Source organism: Emydura macquarii, unplaced genomic scaffold, assembly GCF_026122565.2.
Source record: "Emydura macquarii macquarii isolate MOO-44397 ecotype Brisbane River unplaced genomic scaffold, CSIRO-AGI_Emac_v2 contig_67, whole genome shotgun sequence".
Taxonomy (NCBI): domain Eukaryota; kingdom Metazoa; phylum Chordata; order Testudines; family Chelidae; genus Emydura; species Emydura macquarii.
This window is the reverse complement of record NW_027130204.1, coordinates 2,260,078-2,286,844: the sequence shown is the minus strand read 5'-3', so window position 1 is coordinate 2,286,844 and position 26,767 is coordinate 2,260,078. Positions and strand designations below refer to the sequence as shown.

At 42.0% G+C, this 26,767-nt stretch overlaps 1 protein-coding gene across 1 annotated transcript in view; it reads right to left on the bottom strand.

Annotated features, from left to right (window-relative positions):
• NDST2 (N-deacetylase and N-sulfotransferase 2) overlaps nt 1–26,767 on the bottom strand; it is a 189,996-nt gene that overhangs the window by 142,413 nt on the left and 20,816 nt on the right. The window contains exon 2 of the mRNA XM_067537714.1: nt 15,557–15,636. The gene's annotated coding sequence lies outside the window, so the exon portion shown is untranslated. The remainder of the gene's footprint in view (nt 1–15,556; nt 15,637–26,767) is intronic.

Here is a 26,767-nt window from a genome sequence, read left to right as displayed (position 1 = left end):
TCAAAACTTTCTTGAACGAGGAACTTTTACTTTACATCACCCAGGAAGATTCATTATAATTATTTGAAAACAGGAATAGATGCAGAAGATTGTAAATCTTACTAATTGTTCCATAAGAAATGCAGAGACAAAAATCCTGGTACAGGTACCAACAATTTGCTTCTCACTAATCTTACACGAAACACACTCAGACCAATCTGGATTTATCCAGAAGATCAACAAGTAACTATTCAAGAACTTCAAATAGTACCAATATTACAAAGACAAAAAGGACTTCTGCTCGTCTTGACAGATGAAAGGCTGTTGGCTGAGTGTTTGGGGCTTATGTTACAAATTCTAGAAAATAATCAAAAGTATCATTTTTTGCAATAAATGTTTTCTGCAGTTTATTTAAAAAACAAATATTTTCCCACTGAAACGCAGAAAAAGACAAGTGTACCCCTGGTCACTTTTGTTATTTCTCATCTAAATAGAATCATGAATGACTTCTATGACCAAGAGCTAGATATAATTAGAGTCAAGATTAATAAGCAGGAGCAACAGATAACCCTCTCATTTTATTTAAAAAGTGTGGTTCTGCTCTGAGAAGTGACACTACTACCTTTCACATTTGTAGCTTCCACATCAAATTTGCTCAGTGTACAAGTCAAATGATGTTTTTTTCCCCCGAGTGCCAGCCCTGCAATTTCTACCTGGGATCTTTCCTTTTCTTACATCATCACCAGTACTGAAAAAGTTATTCCAGCCAAATGAAGCCCTCTGACACATGAGCTAACCCACCATCTCCACATGATGTGCTCAGTTACACCTGAGCAGTACCTTTATCCTCTAATGGGGCTGCACAGGTGTCAGCGTGGGTGTAATCTGGCTATTCAAACTGGTATTATCAGCAATAGCCCACAAAGACGGAAAGACCCATCTTGACTTTCACATACATGTCTGACCGTTTGCAAGGCTGGCAGCCAGAAAACTTGTAAAACTCGTGACTTGTAAACTGAGGAAATTTAATATAGAAGCCATAAACACAGAGGTCTCACTTTTAGTGTATAACTGAAATTTAAGTCATGTTGAACACAAGCTCAAGTCGCTAGACAGTGCTTGTAGCATTGGACTATTTCAGGATTCATATCAGAATAAATAAATCAAAGACAATAGCACTTACTGTGAGCCACCCCCCAAAAAACAAAGCACTCCTGCTTTAACTGATTTTCCAGCTAAATGGTCACCTCAAGGATTTAAATATCTGGAAATCAACTGTTCCTGAAGATGAATAAAGTGATTTCATCTACATTTTATACCCCACTGCAGATAAGAAGATAGGGCTTAAAACAGATGGCACAATTTACCTCTATTCCTTTTTGGAAGAGCTAACAATAAAATTGAGCATTCTTCCATACATTCTAGACTATTTACACGTTTTACCTGTAATGATCCCAGCTGGCACAAGAAAGAGCTAGACAAAATATGCAAAAGCTTCCTCTGGCAAGGAACAAACAGATCATTTAAAAAATTCAGTGATAAATTAAACTGGACAGAATAAGCTCTTTGTGCAGGGACAGTGTCCACCTCCACATTTCTAAATTGTTTAGCCCAACAGGGCTGCAACGGGAGCCTCCAAAAAGATCCATATGGATCTGCCCTGAGGCCAATGTCCATTATCTTTCCAGTCTTTTCTTTTGGGGCCTGCTAGAATCTGAGATTACAATGGTCCCTTCTGGCCTTAGAATCGATGAAGAAGCTGGCCATACTGCTGTCTGGCCAGGTCACTGGAGGTGTTCTTTTCAAAATGCCTCTTATTGTGCAGTTCCTGAAAGCACTGGAACCATAAGTACCACCTCCTGCAGCGGCATTCAAGTGACTCGCTGGTATTAAGCTGTCAGAACTAATTTCAACAGTTCCTTCCCAAGTGCCTTCATGGGAGGATGACCCCCTTTCGGCCTGGGACTCATCACCCAGCTTTAACTCCAAGGAAGGCTTTGAACCCACACTACTCATGGCGAGAAAGGCCTTCTTCGGAAAAGGTCTCCCAGGCTCACTTGCCAATGCTTCTTGCAGTAGAACGTTCTGGAGAAGAGTTTTACAGAAAGCCTTGTCCAAATGCCATTTCCCAAGGCATAAATGACATTCACTGTTCATGTCCATCTGAAGCAGGGAGCACAGAGGTTCAAGAAGATTTTTTTAGTCCCATTATTTCAGCAGGATCTGTTATGTGAGATAATCCCTGTGGCAACCATAACACAAACTTCAACAAAAAGCCAAAAACAACAACAACCAGACATTCCTAAAATATTTACTTCAGTCAAAGCCACACATTTAAACTACTGTCAAGAACTCTTGAGCTTTCAACACAACACGGAAAAAGGAAGAGGTAAGGACAGCAGTGCACTGCCTGGAAGACAAAGGAACTGAGCAATCGTTAGAAGAGGTGGGGTATTTATACTGGTGAGCTGTGGAATCACACACACACACTTCCTAAACACCAAATGCCCAAAATGTTGGCTGGGCCTATAATTCCTACAACGTGGGGCCAATGATATCAAAGAGAACTACTAATTACATATTATTTCTCGCACAAAAAATACTAAAAAGAAAGGACTGGTTGATGCGCTCATACAAGTGGGACCTAACAAGCCTCTACCATCAACAGGCTGACAGTCTCCAAAACTTTTCACCCAACCTATGTTTTCACCTGGCTGCCTCCCTTCATCAGGCATCATGAAGAAGGTAGTAAGTAATGTGAACTGGGCTGTTGATGGGATGACAGCTTTGCCAAGTTTTGATTGGAAGGTATAGGAGATCTGAATTTACCTTCATCCAGAGATATATTGAACTGGAGAATAGCACCTGTGGACTACTGCTGGTCTTCCTCTGGAGTGAAAAGGCACCTCCTACCGTTGAAATGGCAGTACTACCTGCCTTACTCTTCCTGGTGGAGATATACAGGGGCACCATGGGATCCTGATCATGACTGAGGCCGCTAGGAGCTAGCATAATAAAAAACAAATGGTGTCCTGGGCTTTACCAACCGCTTCAGCATGAAGGCTAGACCTTGTGGGAAAACATTTAAGAATGCAATCACAGGAAACACAGGAAAGACTACTGTCACCGGCTGGAGGGAGGGAATGACAATGAGTGAGAGCTAACGCTGCCTCTAAAGGAACAGTGAAATCATGCCCCTCTACCAGCAGGATAGGCAGGGCTAGAGAGGAGTGCTGTGCTGGGTATAAGAAAAGCAGAGATAAGTTTATAAGTCATTAAACTCTAGAACTTAACCCCACAGCCAGAAGCTCCAGGGCCTGGCGCAGAGCAGACACTTTATGCTAGCCCTCTCCCTCCTTCAGTATGATTTCAAACAAATCTCCGAGGTGGTGGTGAATCCAGTCAAATGGTCGCACTCTTCCACTATACTATATGTGCATGAGGAATGTATAGGGAGGTGGGCAAGAGCCTTGCTTCCCAGTAAATAAAACCAATCCCTGACTTCAGTAGGGGTAGGGAAAGGGAAGAGCGGAAACTGGAGTTCTCCACTAACAATATTAAAAGAGTCTAATTTCTAATGCTAGAAGCAGCTTCCTTGGGGGTTGGAAGAGGAGAATGATGAAATAAAGATATATTTCCCGTCACTTCCCCCCAACAGGCTCAGCATCTGCCTCTCCCACAGATGTGTGTGTCAGGAATTCAGGCGTGTTTGTACCACACTTTCTGAGTATCATATTTTCTGCCTCCTATGGGGCAGCACCCCAAAAGAGCACATCGCTGGACTACAATGTGTCAGGCTTGCTGTTGAAGCATGCTCACAGCTGAAGTGGGCAGTTTGTTGCCAACTAGGGTCCCACACTTATTTCCCATCTCTCCACGGTGCCCAGCCTTGTCACAGTTTCAAATCATCTAGTAATAAGTGCAGGTGGCATGTTGTGTGCAATGGCCACCTTTGCTTCCTACATTCCCCTACTCAGATGTCACGCACTGATGTTCAGACCATCACCCCTGTGTTCTCTCTCCTCTCTCTCACCACCAGCCTTAGCATCTCTGTAAGTCTTGCTCCTCATCCGCCACCACAGGGGTGACTTGAAAAAACCCTCACTGCTTCAAATAAAAGTGTGTGCTTCTCTGTCAAAATAGATAATGCTCGAAAATATGGCACCATCTCCCTCCTTCTGCAGGTTTCTGCCATTGCTGTCGTTATGGTAATTATCACAGTATCAAATATGTAGCTAGGAGTGCTTTACAAAAGTACCAAAGTGCCAGAGGTAAAAAAATTTAAAATAAAATCAAGACCAAACTAGCTCGTTAGCATTGAAAGTGCTGGAATTAGCAGGCTTTTGGGTTACACAAGCTCCGGGGGCAATGCTGCCACAGGCTAGGGCCAGCGATGAAACTGCCAGCACACCATCAAGAGTGAAACCAAGCAGCCAGCAGCTGCAGCTTCCTGCCAGGCCTAAGGGCTGAAATCATTTGCTCTTTTCCAGTGGGATTTCAAATGCAGAACTGAAAAGCCAACAGAGAAAAGCAATTCAGTGCATCTTAGACCCCCAAATGTAAAGCCAGCTCAAGAGAGACTGCAAAACCGAGAAATAACAGCTTTTGTTTCTTTAAGATCTAAAAATACTTAAAATGAGAGAGGCCCTTGCAGGCCATTCTGCCTAATGTTTGAGTGTCAAAACACAGTAGCACATTCAATCACCTTCCCCTCCCTATCTGCCCCTCCTCCTCTTCCACACTACAAGCAAAGCCAGAGTCAATTATTCTCAGCTTCTCAAGCGAACAAAGATTAAAAATCCTAGGGAAACATCAGCCGTAGAGCTTGGCTGGACAGCTAACGAGTCATAGCTTTAGCAATGCAACAAGCAGAGCAGTTATTACCACTGCAAGACAGAGGACTCATCCAAGCCCTGTATAAATTGAGTAAGGAGCTCTCCCTCCCCCCTAAGCTCTCCCCATGCTTCATTTTGACAGCTGACTCAATTACAGCACACAGGCACCCCTAAGGGACAAACACAGCTTTCTGTTCCCCTCCCTGAAGGCCGATAACCCTCCTCACTTTGTGCTTTTCCAGAAACTCGTTTCATTCCATATTTTCCCTCTCCTCCTTCCTCATTAGCCTGTCTCTTTCTCTCTCTGCCCCTCACAACAGTTCCGTGCACCCCTTCTGCATGTCATGGGCTTTCCTTCACCTATAATGGGCCAAGGAATTAGCCAGCACTGCATCTCAAACACATTAAGTAAGGCGCAGACTGCAGAAAGAGGTGCGTTAGGATGCCAACAAAGTGAGCAGAAGACGAAACACTCTCCATCAGGCCAGGAAGTCACACTCCTCAGGACAAGCAAAAATAAGGGGCGGGCAGTTTAAGTAGAAGTTGAAGCTGTGAGGAGACATGTACCTGCAGAGGGCATTTATTCCAAAAGATTCCTCCTTGAAAATTATAGAGCCTATTTTCCCCACTATGGACAACAACAACAAATGATAAAACCCATGGAGGAGTCACAATGGAAACTGGGGAGATGCCTCGTCTCCAGATGCTGGTCTGGCAGTCATTTCTCCACTCTCTCCAGACTTAGCCTGAGGTATTCTGCGTCGCCCCTCCTATCATCATCCAGGCACAGTCAATGATTGACTTTTTGCATTCAGGCTCAAAAGAGGAAACACACTACAAGATTTTTATTTTAAAACTGATTTTATGCCTGGGTGATATTCTGTTAACAGTCCAAAATCTGCCAAGATCACATCCTTCCTTGCACGACAGGGCTGGCCGTTTTGGCAGGAGCTCAGATGCTCTAAAATGGAGATGTTACCACCGGACACTAGAAACAGCTGTGCTTTGGATTTCTGAAATCAGAGACGACATGCTTGGGCAGAGATTCACTCGGGGGGGTGCAGGGGACAGCCTAAAGGAATGTGGAAGGGATGTGAGAGGAGCAAATGATTGAAAGATTTGCAGCTTCACATTATCACCATAGCGAGGAGGAACAGAATTTCCAGAGGCCCAAAGGAAAAGTAGGCTGGGGGGCTGGGCTCCATGAAGTCCAACCTCTAAGTGCCCATTCCCAGCTGCTTCAATGGAATGTACAAAAAAGCCCAAAGGGGGCAATTATGAAATAATTTGCCAAGAGGAGCCATTTCTTTCCAAAGTGCCTCAGAGTTGGGCTCACAATCTGCTGCCTGGGTGTTATATCCCCTCCAAACTTTGTAATAGTATATTTATTTTGTTAATCCTTTCTACTGTAACTGGGGATGTTTCCTGGATCAGCTATGTCAGTGGTAGCTTCAATGGGGATTTTTTGGCAAAGTGCCCTGCTGCAGATGGAACTGAAGAGATGTCAGTAAAATAAATGTTAGGTTTGCATCTCACTTTCTGTGATACTGGGTCAGACACATTGTGACACTTTCTCAGATACCCAGGATTGGGAGTCACCATGTAACACCCCGACTCAGTAAGAGAGAGACTTTCTTATACTTACCTGGGTGTCAGCTTCCTGATACCACCAGCCTGTTCGCCACCCAAACAATCTCCTCAGGGTCCTGCCAGCCCTGACTTTGCCATGGAGGTTAACAATAGGTGCACCCTAAATCGTGGGCCCCCCCTAAAGTGTTCCCCTGCAGTATCCAGCCCTTAACTGCTGGACACTCACAGAAATTACCAGGGAAGCTGTCCTTAAAGGAACAACACACACATCAGCTTGTTTGATTCAACGGAGGATCAACTTCAATAGAACATCACAGCACTGAGGTATATTTATATTGAAAACTACCATAAGTTTATTATCAAAGGCTAAGATTTAAGAGCTAGTGAGTAAGAATAACAATGGAAACAGAAATGGTTACACAGAAAACAAAAAGTGTAACACGGTTCCTAGAGTCTAAACTTAACTTTAGATGGCTAATCCCTTGGGCTAAAGCACTTTGTATCACCTAAAGCAATCTCCTAGCATCTCCAACCAACATGGCTAGGATCCCTCTTTCATGAATACAGAAAGCACTATCCTTTTTGCTTTCCTCAGTGAAGGACAAAGTGTCCTTTTGCTTTCTTCTTATATCCCCAAAGTTCATTTTTTTGTCCCCAGAGTCGGGATGACCCCATGGTTGATTTCCTGGTGTGCTGGCTCCATGTTGCTTTCACAACCTCATGTTGATGTTGTAAGCAAATAAGTTTCCATTGGGTTGGGCTTACAGCACCTATTTTACATGTGAACTGAGGCAGACAGGTGAATATATGGCCTTTGGTCAAAACCTGCTTGACAACCCTCCTTTGATTCAGACTTCAAAATGTATTTTCCATTATAGATACACAACTCCCTAAATATTACCTGTACATACATCTCACAAAGATTATGAGGAACATTATGATAAAAGCTTTTATTGGAGATCTCACTTGACCTTCTTTGGATAAACACTATGAAAGCGATGTGTTGGGTGTTGTGAGTTTGTCAGGCCTGTCAGGAGTTACTGTTACAGTGAACCCTTTGCCAGTTGGCACTGAGGCTTTCTTAGGGTCTGTCACGAGGTTCACTCACCACGATGGGCTTCCTGCTGGCCATCCTGGGGATTAGCTCTGCCAGTTGGTTGTCATCTCTGCCTGCAGACCCGCAGCAGTCCAGGAACCACAGCGTCCTTTTGGTGACTTGGCCGGAGGACTAAGTTATGATCAGTGCTGCTCCCTTCTAGAGTGTATCAAAGTTCAATATTTAGGCCACTTCCTCAGTGGCTGATGGGAGGAACTCAGGCCCATCCACTACTCCCGGTTCCTGCTCAGGGACTCTGTAGATAGCAGCCTCCTGCTGCAACTCTAACTTCTCCCAATGCTGCTATGTTTCCCTGGCCACTTCCCCCATGGCCCCAGCACCTTCTTTGCCTTCTTCTCAGGGCATTCAGACAGCAAGTCCCAGTAGCCAGTCAGGAGTTCCCTTCTGCTCCCCTGGTCCCTGTCAGTAACTGCTCTGTCCAAGGTGCTACAGTTCCGACAGCCTGCTATGGACACAGTGCTCACTCCCTGAGCGCCCAGCAGCCACTAATCTGATCTTCCCTGCAGCTTCTCTTCTATGGACCTGCTGGGCCCGGATTGGCTGCTCCCTGCAGCTCTTCTCTGATTGGCTGCATTTCATACAGCCTCTCTAGGTTGCTTGGAGGATTCACCTCCACTGCTCCATTCTAGAGCAGGGCATGGTAAGACCATAAGGCCTCCATCACAGGGTCCCACACTTCATCTACCAAACTAGAGGTGAAGCTTGATTTATCAGGATCTGAACTGGGTTCTTGAGAGTAAAGGGGGAGAGGACATGGGAGAGGCATGCGTAGCTACTGGATGTGGCATTTCCTGTGCCTGGGGTTGGCAAACTTTGGCCTCATCAGTCTAATCTTATTCTCAATAAGGATTTGTTTCTTAGGGAACAAAACAGGAACCTCAGAATGGAATATTATAACTGGACCAATTTGTGTGGGAAGGCTGTGACGAATGCTGGCTTGGGGCAATGGAATTTTATAAGCTTCCTACTAGACTTCAGAGAGGATATATAGGGCAGAAGGGATGAGGATCCTGGATCAATGATAAAATCTTCAGGCAGAAGGCTCATAGAGGAACCTGGATCTATAAACATTTGTAAGCACTGCTTTCCTGGAGTAGTCAGAAAGATATCTGCAATTATTAACCTACCACAGCATCTGCACATCTCATCCACTATGCCAGAGGACAATATGTATTTGGCAAGACCTTCCTGGCAATATCACTTGGACATCAGATGCTGAACACTGAAGAAATGGAGCGTACCTGGACATTGATGAAATGGGAGAAGGACGTTATAGATGCTAGCACCTCCTCAAACAGCTACCAGCAATTCAGCAAACCAGCACTAAATTTAGAGATTAGGAGATTTCGTGATTTGTGTTTCAGCTCAAAGAGACAGCAAAGTTAATGCTTCTTTGGGCCTCCCCAACAAAAGGACACTGTGAGATCTAGAAAGAAGCAAAAGGTTATCCTTAGCCCATCCCTTGAGTTCCAGCAGGAATGCCCATTGGAAGGGTGAATGTAAGGCCTAGAATTGATGCATATTTATTTAAGTTTTTCTGGACGGTCCTACTCAGGGTACTGAGGGGAAAAAAATGCAAGCAAATGAACATCATTTATTGTAAAGATATGAAAAGTACATGGCATTTGAAATTATTCAGAGGGCCAAGAAGAGAATAAGCATGAGTTAAACTATGAGTTTGGTGGAAATGGGAGGAAGAAGGATCTTACCACCAACAGCAGGATGGAAAACAGCAGCTAATTATTCCTTCCCTTTCCTTATAAATGATTACATGATATTCCAAATTGGAAGAGACTCCTTGATGTACATGCCCAAGAGTCATAGGTACAACCCCTCAACAGATGCCCTTAATAGGGAATCAAACTACTATATGAATTATAATCCAGATATAATCGTAGGCTAGTCAAGTGCTTGCTCATTACCTGCAGGGGACTGAATCTTCTCCAAACACACTCATATTTTAAAAACAAAGCATCAATGAGACAGAGTTAAGATGTTTGCAGTGTTGCTGTAGCCGTGTTGGTCCCAAGATATTAGAGAGAAGGTGGGTGAGGTAATATCTTCTATTGGGCCACCTTCTGTTAGTGAAAGAAAATCAGAGAAGATGAGGGCTGGAAGGGACCTCAGGAGGTCATCTAGTCCCACCCCCTGCTCAAAGCAGGACCAACCCCAAGTAAATCATCTCAGCGAGGGCTTTGTCAAACTGCACCTTAAAAACCTCTAAGGATGGAGATTCCACTACCTCCCTAGGTAACCCATTCCAGTGCTTCCCCACCTTCCTAGTGAAAGCGTTTTTCCTAATATCCAACCTAGATCTCCCGCCCTGCAACTTAAGACCATTGCTCCCTGTTCTGTCATCTACTACCACTGAGAACAGTCTAGCTCCATCCTCCCTGAAACCCCCTTTTAGGTAGTTAAAGGCTGCTATCAAATCCGCCCCTCACTCTTCTCTTCTGCAGACTAAACAAGACTCGTTCCCTCAGCCTCTCCTCATAACTCATGTGCTCCAGCCAACTAATCATTTTTGTTGCCCTCCTCTGGACGCTCTCCGATTTGTCCACATCTTTTCTGTGGGGGGGGGCCCAAAACTGGACACAATACTCCAAATGTGGCCTCACCAGTGCTGAATAGAGGGGAATAATCACTTCCCTCGATCTACTGACAATGCTCCTACTAATGCAGCCCAATATGCCGTTAGCATTTTTGGCAATATGGGCACACTGCTGACTCATATCCAGCTTGTTGTCCACTGTAACCCCCAGGTCCTTTTCTGCAGAACTGCTGCCTAGCCAGTCGGTACCCAGTCTGTAGCAGTGCATGGGATTCTTCCAGCCTAAGTGGAGGACTCTGCACTTGTCCTTGTTGAATCTCATCAGATTTTTTTTGGCTCAATCCTCCAATTTGTCTAGGTCACTCTGTATCCTATCCCTACCTTCCAGCGTATCTACCACTCCCCCCTCCCACAGCTAAGACACAAGTTTTCAAGCTACAAAGACCTTTTCTTCAGGTGACCATTTATTTCCTTTGGCAGCTGACAATGATCTTCAGCTGCACAACAATACTACTTGAAAGAAAATACTGTAAATTAAATCCACCACATCCAATTGATTCTGTACTGCTTAAGGGCCAGCACTTGCATTGGTTGCCACCAAACCCAGCTCACTGTCATTCACTTATAGCAACAGGATTATACACTTATACAATAACATTCAAAACCAGCCTGCGGACCTGCCTCCCCATTCTGCAACAATACACCCTAGCCACTTCAAATATCACACTTGCCTGAACACAAGAGATGGATGGAAGCTTTTGAGAAAATGAACAATTATCTAAGAATATAAGGAAGGCTGTTAACAACTAAGTAGATATTTGGAACCATAACAGGTCATTGCATAGGTGCCACTTTTACCCCTTATCCTTGGCATAAATAAGCTGATTACTAGCTGTCTTGCTGACAAACTAGCATCTGTCAGTGTACCCCATGATTCCTGTGTGGCCTCCAAAAATCTGTAAAATTGTCTGTTTGGCACTAAAATTTATGAAATACAACAGGATCATTGACATTTCTTTGGTTCCTGAATAAACAAGATTTGATGGAACTTGACAATAACGAAGAAGCATCACCAACCTCACCACCTTCTGCTCTAAGTGTGGGGCACTTTTCTGTGACCTTGGCTTCTCTAACAAACAGACACGTGCGTGTGTAGGGTGCATTTTTAACGCGCGCACGCGCACACGCACCACCCCCCCCCCGAAACAAAATGCTCCACTGCACTCTTCTTCCCTGGGGACAAGATGAGACAACAAACATGTGACAAGTATTACTCACATTGTTTAATGCATGACTGGAAAGAGTTCAGATACTACGGTGATGGGTACAGTACGAGAACCTATATATAAACCAGAATAGAATGGAATGGAACATATGATTGCCTGATCCCTTGTGCTCCTTATTAAGGGACTGCATGCATCATTCTGGCTGGCAAGGGCAGCAATTCTTGTCAGTTTCACACACCCTAACACACATTCAGGCTGCTTCTTTATAGGATTTCTCCCCTCTTTCCTCCAGTTAAAGGGAAACTCCTCTTCTGGCAGACAATTCAGGGGAAACTGAATAGCAAATTCCATTAACTTGAACTCTGAGACAGTAACTCAGCTACTATGAGTCACTGACAGCTGGGAACAATCCCACCAGTTTTGGAAAGACACCATACTCAATGCAGTATCCGCCCCCTTCCACACCAGTCCACAAAAGCTAGCAAGTCTGAAAGGAAGAGAAGGATGCCACGGCTTGCTGGAGAGGGAGGAGCCACCCTACTGAAAGAATGCCAGCAAAAGAAGGGCCTGCTTCAGGAACTTGCTGACACTTCAACCCATTGTGCTGAAAAGCTCCTGAGCAGAAAAGTACTTTATGTTCAACTTAATTGTTTCTGAAACGGTCTGACCTGTGCACTGTGCCCTAGGTTTCTGGTTTGAGGGAGGATATGAAAAGAGGGCTTAGCAAGCTTTCCTGTAGAGAACTGTGACATAATCACCAAGCAGCACCCAATCGCCGCTCTGCTATGTACAAGAAGTGTATTCTTGTGCACGCATCAGTGTATGTACTCTGGTGCATTACTGGGAGAATTCACGCTCTTAGAACAGAAATCAGTAGGCCCTGCCAACTCACTCTGGTCAGGAATGAAAGCACTAAGAGGTAGATGCTAAAGAGCAACAGTTGTTCAGCATTTGCTTCTTTATATCTCTAAAATTATCTCCCTGAGTCACAAATGAAACATGGGTTTGCAATGAGAAACTTTCCTACACTAGAACCTAATGAAACACTTCATGGACTTCATCTTCTGCATCCATGTCAAACTCTTCATCCACCCCTTCATGGCCCTCTCCAACTTCACTCTGCCTGCATCTCAGCTCTCATGTATTTCCCACCCACCCATGCGCCACACCACTCCCCTTACTCCTTAAAGTGAAGCTCTGAAAAGTGACTAACTCAAAGTAACACCTGCATGATCAGCAGACCTGCTCTGGGTGTGTTTTCCAAGCCCTATCTGCTCGCTTTAGTGGTTCTTTGCTTCTGTTAGCTGGTCAAAACCAGCACAGCTGAGAGAGGGGCACTGAATTCCTTTCTTCTCACACACCAGATTTGCTTACTAAGGATGAGTCAGTTACACAGGTGTCACTGAAGGCACAGTATTTTTATTAATGATGGTGAAGAAGCGCAATGAGGAAAGAAACCAACTTGACTCTCAGATCTCAGGTTCTCTCCCCAAGTTTAGAAAGGGTATTTTTTCACTTGTCATCTAAGCACATCTGAGATGGAGTTATTAAGAAAGAATAAACATGGAATTGCAAGTTGCCCCTTTTTTTGCAGTATTCAAGAATACAATCACAAAAATGTAAAGATCCTCGTTATCTTCCCTCACTCCTCCCTTTAGCACCTTTGTTCTCTCTTAGGTCCTAGGCTACCCAAGGGAATTTAGAAAAAAATTCACATGGCTGCTACCACCAATCCAACTGCAACCTTGAGTTGACCGCAGCAAAAATGCCAGAAGCAGCCACAGCCTTGTGTGCACCAAGACTGCCAGCAATGCTACAGCTAAACCAATGGTAGCACTGATGGGACATTTTCCCTCTATTGTTGTTCCCATTATGAAGACAGCCTATATCTTTTTTCAAGCTGTTTCCTTACACACACAACCACTGTGCCTTCCTGTGCACCAATCACTCTTTGCTCCTCAAAACCCACTTTTACAAACCCTTCTTCCATTGTCCCCCCTCACAACTGTTCCCCGTATCTTCTAATATGGAAACATTCCTTCCAATCACAATTGCCACAAATGCTTTAATTTGGTCCATGCTGTTGTGATAAATCTATCTTTTAGGACTGTGACACATAGTTGAATTTACTTTACAAGTTACAACTACTACAACATTTGTTTTAATGTTACTTATGAAAGAACTGCAGGCTTTCTATTTAGGCAGTCTTCCTGGATGGATGGAGTGGGGGAAAGAAATTAAAGAATATTAAAAGATCTGGCTCTACTAGGAATTTTTGTGCATGCACAAAGATAGGAAAAGATTCTTTTCATACAGCTCACATCATCCAAAACTTCAAAAGATATACTCTGAAGTTTAAAAAGTCCTTTGAAGTGACCAAAGATGCAAAAGGAGATTTAAAAATGCTATGCTGCTGGATATTGAACTCGATTAAGTATTTTTGTAAGCTGGAACATACAGTGGTGATTGTGCCTTAGAGGAATGATGCAACAGCTAACACATTAATAAGGCCTTTTGACATCTATGCAAACCTTTAGAAGCAGCACGAACAGGCTACACAAGACATCAGCTCAAGAGCTAAAAGAGTGGTCAGAGCACTCTGATTTCAAGAGCCAGATGGACACACAGACAGACTGAGCTACAGTGAGAACAGCTTCTAAATATGCATGGGTAACCTCTACCAATCTTTAACCATTTAACAAAGTTTAACCACCTTACGATGAGATATTCATGGCTTGCAACTGGGTAAGAGTACATTTAAATACAGGTTTCTCGTGTTTTAAAAAATGCATTTTACTAATAATTTTACAGAAAACTAGAATACTCTTAACATAGTACTACAGTTTTTGGATTAAAAACTAAAAACTCTTTTTGGCTAAGAGGAAAAAAGAACACAGGTGATGATAAAACATAATGATGGCTTTAAAGTTCAGTATCCTACAACTCTTCAAGAACTAGAGGCGAAAGCTTTGGAATCCCAGCTTTTGAACAGACTACACAGCACTTGCTTCTAATTGTAGACAGTTTTGAGATGTTGGACTTTACAATCACAATATTATTATGTAATGAAAAGGTATTTTATGTAATTGTTTAGATGTTTCTAGAACAATTATCATTTCTCTCTCCCCTCCAAAACCTAAATTGTTGCACTGATGCCAACTGGCTTTACAGGTGGAGGGATACTACCAATATATTTTTTTAAACTCAATAACATTCAGGAAGCAGATTTGCTGTCAAGTTTCAGGCACACACAGAACATGTGATCGTATAAAGATTTTATCAGCTCTCCCTTGGGATGAACTGCAAACCTTACTCATGGCTTGGCCACTTGTGAATAATGCAGCCAGCCCAACCACATGCCAGTCAATTTTTTACACCATACCCCATCATATATTCATTTTCATCTAGTTTTCTCTAAATCACGGATAGCATTCCTCATATACGCCTTTTGTGTATGTGCAGCCAATGCACAATCCTGTTTCACAATTGCAGAATATAGCAGTGCTTTCAAGCTTCTCTTTCGGATTAGTCCCACACTGCTTTAATCTACTCATTTTTAAAAAGATACATTAGAAAAATACTCTCCTCTCTGGCAGCTCAACACTTCCCTGTGGTACCTCACAATATTTCCTTGGCTGGAATGGAGGCTTAACAAAAATCACTGCTCAAGAACGACAGAACCTTCTGGTAACACAGCCAAGGGAGTGACTCTCAGCCCTCATCTCATGCCCGTCCCCCCGTTCCCTTCACAAAAGCATATCACTATTTTTCCTCTCAACTAAGGGCATCATGTCGCCTTTGCTCAGAGAGCACCTAATACTTCACACAGGTAAATAGGTTTATGCAGAAACACACACCACTTTTTGAAGAGCTCAGCTCAGCCACACCCTGCAGGGATGGTCTTTGGGCAACAACTGTACAAATACCAGCAAGTTAGTATTGGAATTAAGCCTCGTTTTCAAGTCAAAGCAATTTCTGTTGCCCTAAATGCAGTCTTCCCTTCCTGCATGTGAGAGGAGAAGCGTGCTTACTTTTCAGCTCTCTCCTTCTGCAGTGCTGCAAAATGCCATGCCATCTATGTTGAACCAAAATTTAACAGCACTTTGATGTCGACACTTAAGATTTTATGAGCTGGTAGATTAGATTCTCTCCACTGAGAGCTTAGTTACAGTTAAAGGTGACAGGTACAGCGAGTCTAAATTGATCAGTCCCTCGGAATGTAAATCTGCATCAAAGAGGATGGAGGTTAAGCACTTACCTTTTCAGCAGCACCTTTGTTCAGCAGCCAGCACACAGAGCAAAAGCCGACAATGCTTGGCTGGCAATCATTCCCTGCAGCTGGAAAGAGAGGAAAATGGGGCTGGATTAGAGACTTGCAGGAGAGGAAGATCAGAGCCTAAATAGGATGCTTCATTTCACAAGAGTTTCACGATAATTGCAGACAATGTTCCGAGAACACTCCCATGGGAGGAAGGGGGGGGGGGGGTCCAAACAGGATTGAAATAGCCAACTAGGGGCTGCACAACCTATTATGCCTGGATGGGAGCCACTAAATGCAGGTAAAGGCAATAACAGCATGTAACACAGGGCAAAAATCATGTCAAAATAGAATTGGGGAAGGGAATAAAAAAACAGAAGGGTGTGTGGTCTAACGATGGATAGCTTGCAATAGTCTTTCTGGGTTGGAGAGTCCAACCAAGTCCAGGGGCCTCTTCATATAAATGTCACAGTCCTGAGAACTCTGAAGTACATTTCACAGAGAAACCTTTCTTCCTAATGTAGAGTAAACTGAGATCGGGGAGTTCACATGTCACAGCATTCTCTCTATCCTGGAGCTCAGACTGTGGCTGTAGATCCTAATGCAGACAGTCTCTGTGTATAGAAATGCAATATATTACAATCAGCCCACACTTTATTAATGCTGATTGAAATGTGAGGTACAGATTTTCTAGACTTACACAGGAAAACCCCAGAACTGGGACTTTTCCCAAATTCTTTGCAGAATCTCAAATTAATACCAGGGCTGCGTGAAAGGCAGTGCCAGTCAGCCAGCCAATGTCTAACTTTTGCTTTCACAAGCCTGTAGCCAGCAATTCACCGAGCACAGGCTGGGCTCTCCATCACAATAATCATTTATCACAAAGGACTAACAGTCAGTCAGCGGTCAGTTTGTCCAGGAAAGCAGCAGTTCACTTTGCCTGGCAACCTGAACACATTTCACCACTTCCCTTATCACACAAACCAAACACAGGAGTTCAGGGCCACCCTACCTTCTCTCAGCAGCAGACACACTGACCTTTTGGCTGCAATTTTACCGCATGCTTTGATTCATTAAAGAAAAAAATATCTCCCATGCCTCCTCTTGTTTTCAAAAGTTGTTGTTATTATTCAGATTCTTTTAGTCACTTGCAGTTCTCCACAGTCAGACAAGTCTAACACAGATAGCAGCCCACAGCGTGGGACCTCCCTTCACAGCATTTCCACAATACACAGCTCCAAAAAAGAAAGGAACAGTGAAACAGAGATTCCTGGCAGCAGGCCACTTTCACAAATTTGGGAAACAGCTTCTAGGTAGCACCAGCTGGACAACAATCAGAAAAGTCAGCCCAGAAGTCTATTGACTTTCTCCTGAATATCTATTTACAAAGTTAATGTAATTTAACATGCTTTTAATTTTCCAAACAAATCTTTCAAAAGAAAGATAGCATCCTGGTCAAATGCCCAGCCCAAAAACAACCGGTCAGCTGATCAGTCAAATAATGTCATAAATGGTGAAATATTTTGAAGCACAGATTTATTAAGACAGTAAGAACGGTAACAAAAATAAATATGACTTTCAGGTCTCTAACAGGTTTAGCCTTAGACAGCTACTTATTCTTAATTACAAATACAAGGTGTTTAACTGAATTACTTTAACTCAGAAAAATGTGTAATGATAATTTAAAGATCTCAGAAATGAAAGAATGGCTGTCACCTACCCCAGGGCACTCTTGGTGGAATACCTGACAATACCTTTGTCAAATAACGTCCATTGACTGCCTGTTATGTGCCCTGCCAATTGACTGATTGCCAAACCTAATCTTGGGTTAGGATCTAAACATTTTCACCTCCCTTTTTATTTCCATTATATCCCTGGACCCAAGCATCATGATGGATATGCAATAATGTATATTCACTAAAGATAGAAGGGGTGAGAAGCAGAAAGAAATAGCTAAAAAAAGGGAGAAGGACCAGTATGTCTTGATGAATCACAGAAGTATAGAAATTAAGAGATGAAAGAGACCTATTAAATCATCTAATTTATCCCCATGCAAAAGCCAGGTCTTTGGCTTTAGGATACATCTTGAGTGCTTTGTCCAGTCTAGTTTTAAATGTCTTCTTCCAACTCTTCCTTTGGGGAGACTTATCCCAGAGTTTAATCATTTTCATGATCTCATTCCACTGCTCCTACTTATGCCCCTTTGTGTAAAGCTAAGATAATTTGTTTCCATCTTTCAAGTGTACACCCCAAATATTTGCAGGTGATTATCACTCCTCTCCACTATATGCTTTCAGTTGTCACTTAGCCAACTTACACATATTTACAATGGGTTCTATGCTTGCATCAGTCCCTTCAGCCTTTAATCATCTGTCACTCTTCTCTCAACTGCCTCCAATTTGTTAACATCTGTCTAGTAACAAGGTACTTGGTCCTCCATCCTATTGCAAATTAAGTCTCAGAGTTATCTAGCCAGGTACTATTGCCTCACTTTCCTATAACACAGGCAGCCCAAAGTCATATTGGCTTGTTTTTGGCTGCCATACTGCATATGCAAGCTCATTGATTTTCAGTTGCTGCCTGTTCTCTCTCCAAGATCTCTTTCAGCATTACTGCTTCCCAAGTGTGTCTCTCCCATTGCATATCAGCATTTCAGGTTATTTTGTCTTAGATGTACTAGTGTCTGTCTGTGTGTTTTAAAGAAGTATGTCATGTTAATATTTCCTACCCACATTTTTAATCTCTCCAGTTTCCTATCTGGTATTTCTCTGGCCTCACTGGTGTTTGTTTCCCAAACCACTCACCCTCTCAATTTAGTATCACTTGCAAATTTCATTAAAAATCCACATCTTTAATAAAGCTCTTAAAAAGACTCAACCCAAAACCAGTCTCTGTAACATCCCGCAAGACAACACTTTGATAAAATTCTGTACAATTCTGTTCAGTATTACTGATAGTTCACATGTGTTTACCACTGAGCATCTATTGAGGCTTTATGACCTATTCTTTACCTTTTTGAAAAGCCAGGTTCACAATAGATAAGCATGACACACCCAGGCTTCCACTCTGAAGAGCCATATGGATATGTGACAGAGAACCTGTTGGTCTTGTTTAATATATTTATTAATGATGTGGAAGAGGGAATGAACTGGGAATTAACATTTTGGATGAAAAAGTCATTAGTTAGGTCAGTCAAGTCAAGAGAAGATTGTGAGGAATTTTAGGAGGTCCTAACAAAGAGAGACAATTTGGCAGCTTGGTGGGAGATGAATGTCGACAACAGCAAGGAAATGGACATTAGAAGGAAGAGCTCGAACTAGTGATGTGTTCTGAAAATAGAAATACTCTTGCCAGATACGTGTCTCCGCAAACAGCTTATGAAATCATTTACTTAATACTCAGCAGTAGCAAAAAAGCAAACAAGATATCAGGAAGTGGAAAGAATAATACTGAAATTACATAAAGTAATACTACCCTCATCTCAAATTGTGTGTTCAGTTTTGGTCGTACCATTGAATCAATATGTAGACAAAGAAAGAAAGACAGAAAAGTGACAAAGAAGAGCAACGAAAATTATCAAAGGCATGGAAACACTTGCATATGAAGAGAAAATAGGACTCATTTAGAGAAGAGGAGATTAATAAAGCTATATAAAATAATGAAAGATATAGAGAAAATAAATTGAGTGTTATTATTTATTCTCACTAATAAAAGGACACCCAATGAAAAAAAGGACACCCAATTAAAGCAGAAGAAAAGAACCAGAGAAAATTATGCATAGTCTATGGAAGTCACTGCTATAAAATATTGAGGCAAATATTTTAGTAGGGCTCAAAACAAGGATTAGATTTTTATTGGAATAAGAATATCCTCCACAGTTACAGTCATTAAGATAAACATTTATAAGAATATCAGACTTTATGCTCCAGAATGTAAACAAGACAACTGGTTGTCTTGGATTAGAAAGATCCTTCCCCCATTGACTGTCAGTGGGATGTGCACCCTTAAATCACTTAGAAACTTTTGAAATTTCCATCCATATTTACATAATTGTCCATTATGGGGATGGTACCTTTTCCTCCAAAACATCTGATCACTGGCCACCAGTCCAACCTGGCAATTCTTATTTTCCTATTCCATTTTTTACATGTGGGGGTTTGTTTTTTTTTTGGTTTTTTTTTTTAAACAAAAATGTTCTGTTACCATAACTGCACATTAGGACTCAAACACAAGGGAAAAAGATGCTGAATTCACAAGAACAAGCAAAAAATGGTGAGGTCAAAGCACTAACGTGGCAGTGCAAAAGATGGAAATTATTAACTGATATATTTAGTGTCTATCTATGGGTTCTGCAAGCCTCTGAGCAATAAATACACCAGGACCAAAAGAGCCACCGGCGATCAACAGGAAGATGTAGAATGTGATTGATCTGAAAGTACGTAAGAAAACGGTTACACTCCTTTTGTGACAGAGGCACTGTTTTTATTATCTGTATTACAGCGGTGACAGGAGGCCCTCGTCTTAGATCAGGAACTCACACCAAAGTCTGCAATGCGCAATCATAGGGAATGAAAAAGCATTGGGAACATCAGACCTAGAAGGCACTGCTAACCAGGTGGAGGAAGGTGCCAAATGGATACTGGGACCTATTTTGCTCACGTTATATTAATGATTGTTCTAGAATCACTTTGTATTAGTAGCCATGCAGCAGGAGTAAATACATAAGACTAACATGCTATTAGTGACTATATAGCATGAGTACAACAGTAACACTTCACTCTTATGTACAGCTTTTCATCTAAAGATTTTAAAACAATTTATAAAGGAAAGCAAGTAACATCCTCACAACAGTCAGGGTAAGCTGGGAGTATGAACAGCTAAGTGGCTTATGCGATTTGATGTGCCATGCCAGAAAGAGAACTAATCCTACCCTAGCTAAACTCAGAGGGGGTAGGATTCTAGCCAAAAGAAATGGATGTTCTTTATTAATCACAAGAAATGGAGCTCAGCTGTGTAAATGAAAACACTCTCCCTTCTGCTGAAGCAGCATCTCCTCTCTGTGACATCCCTACTACCATCTTCTTCCCTCTACCAGACAACCCTCAGTAGAACCATTTGTTGCAAGTTTGTTTCTCATGCATGTTGGGCGGGAGTGTGTGTCTGTTTTTATTATCTGCATTTGGCAAGTTCTCCTTAGGCTGCAATATTTAAGCATAAGTGACGTTGTCAAGGAAGCGCTCCGACAAGTATTTGTGGGTCAGCAAAGTCTAGGAGAAAGGGCATTAAGCTGGGAGTCAAAAAGACCTAAGCTCTCTTCCCAGCTCTGCCACTGACCTTCTGGGTGAACCGGGGCAAGTCACTTCACCTCCCTGTACAAAGTTTCCCCACCTGTAAAACTGGAGAGAATGACGCTTACCTTCTTTTGTAAAGCACTTGAGAACACCAAGTGCTAACTGCTATTATTATTATTGTCACTATATGGGCTAGAAGGGAATTGGAGGGACCCAACTTCATTTCATACAAATATTTATTATGTTACAGGGTGCCTGCAGCCAGAACCATCTTAAGTACCAGGCATATACTCAAATGTCTTTCTTAAATCACAGTATAGAAAATAACAGCTCCCTCCACCTCCTCAATACACCCCTTCCAGCCACATCTGCAACAATAGGCCGAGGTCTTCTGAATCACAGCAGCAGAAAAGATTTCCACATGGGATAGAATGATTTCAGCTACAAAGTTATTTTCTAAGATACCTAAACAAAAAGTCTTACTTTTCATCTGTATCCAAGTCTGAGAATGGAGGGATGAAAGTAAAGACACACAGAACAATAAGCTATTGTGCACAACAGCCATATGTTATGAGAGGACTGCCATAAAAATATTGCCTGTGTAAATAAAGAATGTCTTTGGAGTAGTCAGTCTCTTTTAAGTAACATTAATTTCACCCCAGTACATTATAAAATAATCTATCATCCTTAAGTAACAGCTATTATCCCAGCCTCTGAATGCATTCTGCTTGGACATTTCTACAAAACAGCTTTTCTTCTCTCTTGGTTTGCACTCAGTCCCCCACAACACCTGGTAGGCAGGCTTAATCTAACATGCCTCATGTCACATCTCTGGGTGAAATACCACCAGGCAAGGAGATAGAGAGAAAACTTATATAATTGAGAAACACTGGGTGACTCTGGTACCAAGAAGAATGAGGGACAGAAGGCACACGCTGCTCCATCACAGCTCCAACCAGGATACCTCCAGCATCCCCTGCTATTCCAGTGCTAGGTGTTACAAAGCTCACAGACTCACTCTAAACTGGTCTGCAGCATGCCCTGCTGTTCCAGCCCTGAGCCCCCAACACAGCCCTAACTGATCCGAAACAATGCCACACCCTGCTATTCCAGTAGAGTATAGGAATTGCCATACTGGACCAGATCAAATTGCTCTTTCATGGTGGTAACTACCAGATGCTGCAGAGGAAGATGTAAGGAATCCTGTGGTAGATTATTAACTATTATGGAATAATCAGTCCCTCAGGGGGCAGTTTCTTCTCAATTTAGATTAAAATCAGACCAACAAAACTAATGGTCAACTATGACTTAAACCAGAATCTGAACCCAGTTCTGCACAAGTAAAAAGCCAGTGCATAGGCCCACTGTGTCAATGACTAACAATGCTTTTTGGTCAATTTACTTTTCAGGGATTTCATTGTCAACAATTCCCCCTTGCTTTTCTCAGACTATTGCTATTATTACATAATTCCTTTGGTAATTTGCCAGCTATATTCATGATGGTCATGTGGGCAGCTCTCAACATGAGGCTCATTAGGAGAATAAATGGATTAATTTAAAACAAAGAAACAAAAATCATTCTGGTGCTCAGGTATTTTAACCAGAGACTGTGTGTATACACTGACCTGCCCTTCTGACCAGTTGGCCATTTCTAATGGCAGAGTGCCAAGGAGACAGGAAGGGAGCTAAATGCTCCATGCATCCGGAGTCTAACCTTTAAAAAAACAAAACAAAACACAACCCACAACACGCAAGTGTGGCTAGCAAAAGAACCATTTGGGAAGTTGCTATAGTTCTCCTTTTGTAGGCTGGCCCTCCCTACGTGCAGCAGAAAGGAATTCCAGCTGTTTCAGGATGCATGCACACAAAATGCTGGCAGCGGTGTGTAGCGTACATGCAGCTACATGGTGCAGTGGAAAGCACACTGTGTTCACACTAGTGTGTGCAGCTATACTTGTCAGTGAAAGGTGTGGAAGAGGGGAGACAGCTGGGAAAGGCAAGGGCAAAGAAGTAGGCAAAGAAAAACATTTAAAAGGAAAAATGGTAGATAGGCTTAAATCCCAAATGCAATAAACTTGACTTCTGTTTAAATGGAAGACAGATTGAATGAAAGTTCAATGTGTGCCAGTTTCTGCCATAACCACACATTAAGACTCAGTCAATTAAGTTTACTGAAGCATTTAAAAATACCTATGAGACAACCCATGGCCTTTCTCGATACGGCACTGTAGGACAGCGAAGAGATTATAGATACTTCAGGAAACTTGGAAAGGTGCTGAAAGTGAAGAATGTCCGAATAATCTTCTTGGATATCCTTCCTGTCCCACAAGTAAAGGAAGACAAAATGATTCTGAAAGTGAATAGCTGGCTAGGGAAGTGGTGTAAAGTAGAGGGTTTTGTGGAACACTGGTCTACCCTCTGAGAGTTTGGTAGGCCTCCATCTCAGCAGAAGGGGAACCAATCTGCTAGGGGACAGGCTAGCTAGACTAACCAGGAGTGAGTTAAACTAATAACAAAATGGGAGGGTGAAAAGAGGAAACAAATGAGCACTTATTTAGCATAAAATCAAGATGTTGAGAGCAAAATTAATCAAGACACCAAAAGATGTGAAGAGAAGAAATTCTTTAATTGCCTATACACCAAAATGCTAGAACACTGGATAATAAACCAGATGAACTGGAATTGCTCATTTGTGAGCATAAATTCAACCTATTTTATATTACTAAAACCTGCAGGGAGCATTTGTAAGATTTAAATATTAAAAACAATGGTTACAGCCATTTAGTAAGTATCAAGTGGGCAAAAGGGGAGAGGAAGCAGCAGTCTATTTAAAAAACAATATTACCTTTTCCAAGTCACCGACAACTTGGAACAAAGTTATCTTGAATGCTTATGGATAAATGTCCTAACAAGTACAGCACAAGAATTGGCTGGTGTGTGCTACAGACCACCAAATCACATTAGAGAACAGGATGACTGGATCCTTAAGCACCCAATGAGTAGGGGGAAAAAATGTGTTAGCATGAGGGATTTCAATCTCAGTGACATATGCTAGAGGTCTCATCTCATGCTGCCAGTAGTAAAATATCCTCAGAATTATTAAATATTATAGCTAACAATTTTTAACTCAAAAGATGTTGAATCTAACACGGGATTTCTATAGTAGACCTCATATTGACAGACAAATGCCTCTTTATGGAAGACCATAGGAACTGACATACTGGATCACACCAGTGATCCACATAGTTCAGTATCCTGTCATTTATACAGCCTAGTACCATTTGTTCAGAAGGAGGTGCACCACACTCTACAATAGGCATTTATGAGATAATAGCCCTCAAGAAAAAATTGTCTCCTAATCCCCAACAGTCAGAAGCTGGTTTACGCCCTGGGTGAGTCTGTGTCCTTTCCAAAATTCTTGGGATTTTTGTTGTGTTTTTGTTTGTCTAAATATTTATAGAACACTGGATATTCTTGCTAGTCATACATCTATCTTTTCTAAACCTGTGAAAATCCTGGCCTCAAGGTTACATTGTGTCAATGATTCTACAGACTAACTGTGTGTTGTGTGAAACATATTTCCCTTTATCAGTTTTGAATTTGACACCTTCCAATTTCATTGATGTTTCCCCTCTGCCAGTGACAGCTATTCTTGACTTACACCACCTGATGCTAGAAGTCTTCATTATCTCCTTTGCAGAGAAGCTATTTTAAAAGTCTCCATCTGTGACAGCCTGTAAGCCTACACCCACCCTTTTTTCAAGGCTATAAAACCTTACAAGACAGTTTGTACAAAATGTATCATTTTAAAACTCATGTTTTGCTGATCTTTATTACCCTGGTAAAATGTGTGGCAACACTGTATGTAAAGTTATAGGATTCTACTGTATATTACTAAAATATATTCCAAATCTGGGGAAGCAAACTAGTTTCTCAGAGACAAAAGGCAAACTGATGCCTCTGCCAGTTGTCAACAAAATCAAATAGACCATTACATGGTTAAGTGGCCATTCTTTGGCGGGAAAAAAGGTGTGAGCGAAACATGTATATCTTGGCAAACAAACAAACAAAAACAGCTGAAGGTTTCTGTCCCCACAGATATTCTGTTTCCTGAACCTCAGATGGAGATAATTCTCACAGAGCAGGAAAAAGGTAAGAATGGAGAACAGAGGTCCTAAGTTATTCCTCCCTTTCTCTCTATTGCTTGCAGCCACAACTCCTGAGGAACAAAGTAACAGTTTTGGTCTGAGGGCGGGATCCTGTCTGAAAGAGATTCAGCCAGTAAGACTACTAAGACGTGGTGAGAAAGACTCCTGCTTTGAATTCACTTAGCTTGTTAAGTTCGGTATTAGTTGCATTTTAACTTTAATTTCTTTGTAACCAAATTCTGACTTTTATGTCTCATTACTTGTAATCACTTAAAATCTACCTTTCTATAGCTCAGAAACTTCTTTTATTGTTTTAGCTGGACCAGTGTGCTTGGATTTCAGTGTTTGGGAAACTCCATCTGAGAACAGGATTGGTGCATATTATTTTCTATTAATAAAATGACAGACTTTATGAGCTTGTGTTGTCCAGGAGAGGATCGGGCAGGGCAAGAGACACATTTCTGGGGGAAAGTCTGGGACTAGGAATTAGCTGGTGTTACTCTGTAGTGTAATTCAAGAGTTCTTGGCCATAGCACTCATACAGTATAGCTGTGAGTAATGTACATGATTCATGGAGGCTGGGTGTGAGCAGACCAGGAGTGGTTGCTCTCACAGCGAAGCACCCCAACTTGGAGAATTGAGAGGACACAGCTGCTCATCAGTCCAGACTGTACCCGAAGTAATGTCACACCATCATTTTAGCAGGTCCTACTAAAAATTTTAGTTCCTGTATAAACACAGGTTGCAATTTGGGACAAAGACCTAAGTGTAGGATATTGTTTCTCTCTATCCTCCAATTGTCGCTCCACTGAGTATCCACATTAACTCTGCAGAGCAGTTTGTGACCCACTCAGGATAAACCTGTTTACATTTGTCAGTGAAGAGGTCTAATAAATAAATATTAATCACTACCTGCCAGTTACAGAACCAAGAAGGCAATTCCGGGCTCGAAAGACACCTCCCACCCATGCACATTGTGCAGACAAGATTAAAGGCAGAACATTTTACAGAGAAGCCTCAGGCAAATGTCATTCTTCCATTTGATCCTAAAAAAACAACTCCTAGCACGGAGGAGCTATCCATGGCTTCAAAACAGCTGAAGTCAGCAGTGGGCAACAAAGTGAGAAGTTCAGCTACAAATCAACATCTCCTTTCCTTTTAAAGACAGTCAAAGAGCACTTGTGCACTTTGATTTTCTCATTCTACTCCACATATTTTCCCCTCTTGGAAGCTTGAACATAACATTTTCCCCAACTGTTGTGTTCTTTTTAATTAGGAAACCCTGTCTTTCTCACCATCCTCCTCTTAGCGTGTGGAAGACAGCTCTGTATTTACTCCTTCCTGTTTTAATACACCGGCATCAGCACCAGCATTATCCAGGGAAAATAGAGTGGAGAGTATGCTTATAAAATTTGCAGATGACACCAAGCAGGGAGGGGTTGCAAGCACTTTGGGGGACAGAATTAGAATTCAAAACAACTTTGACAAACTGGAGAACTTGTCTGAACTCAACAAAATGAAATTCAGTAAAGACAAGTGCAAAATAATTCACTTAGGAAGGAAAAATCAAATGCACAACTACAAAATGGGGAATAAGTAGCTTAGTAATAGTACTTCTGAAAAGGATTTGGTGATTATAATGGATCACAAACAGAATGAGAGTCAACAATGTGATGCAGGTGGGAAAAAAATATGTTAAGAGCTGGTATAACCAGGATGGTAATCAATTGCTCTCCATGTCCACTGAAAGTAGAAAAAACTTTCGTAACTGT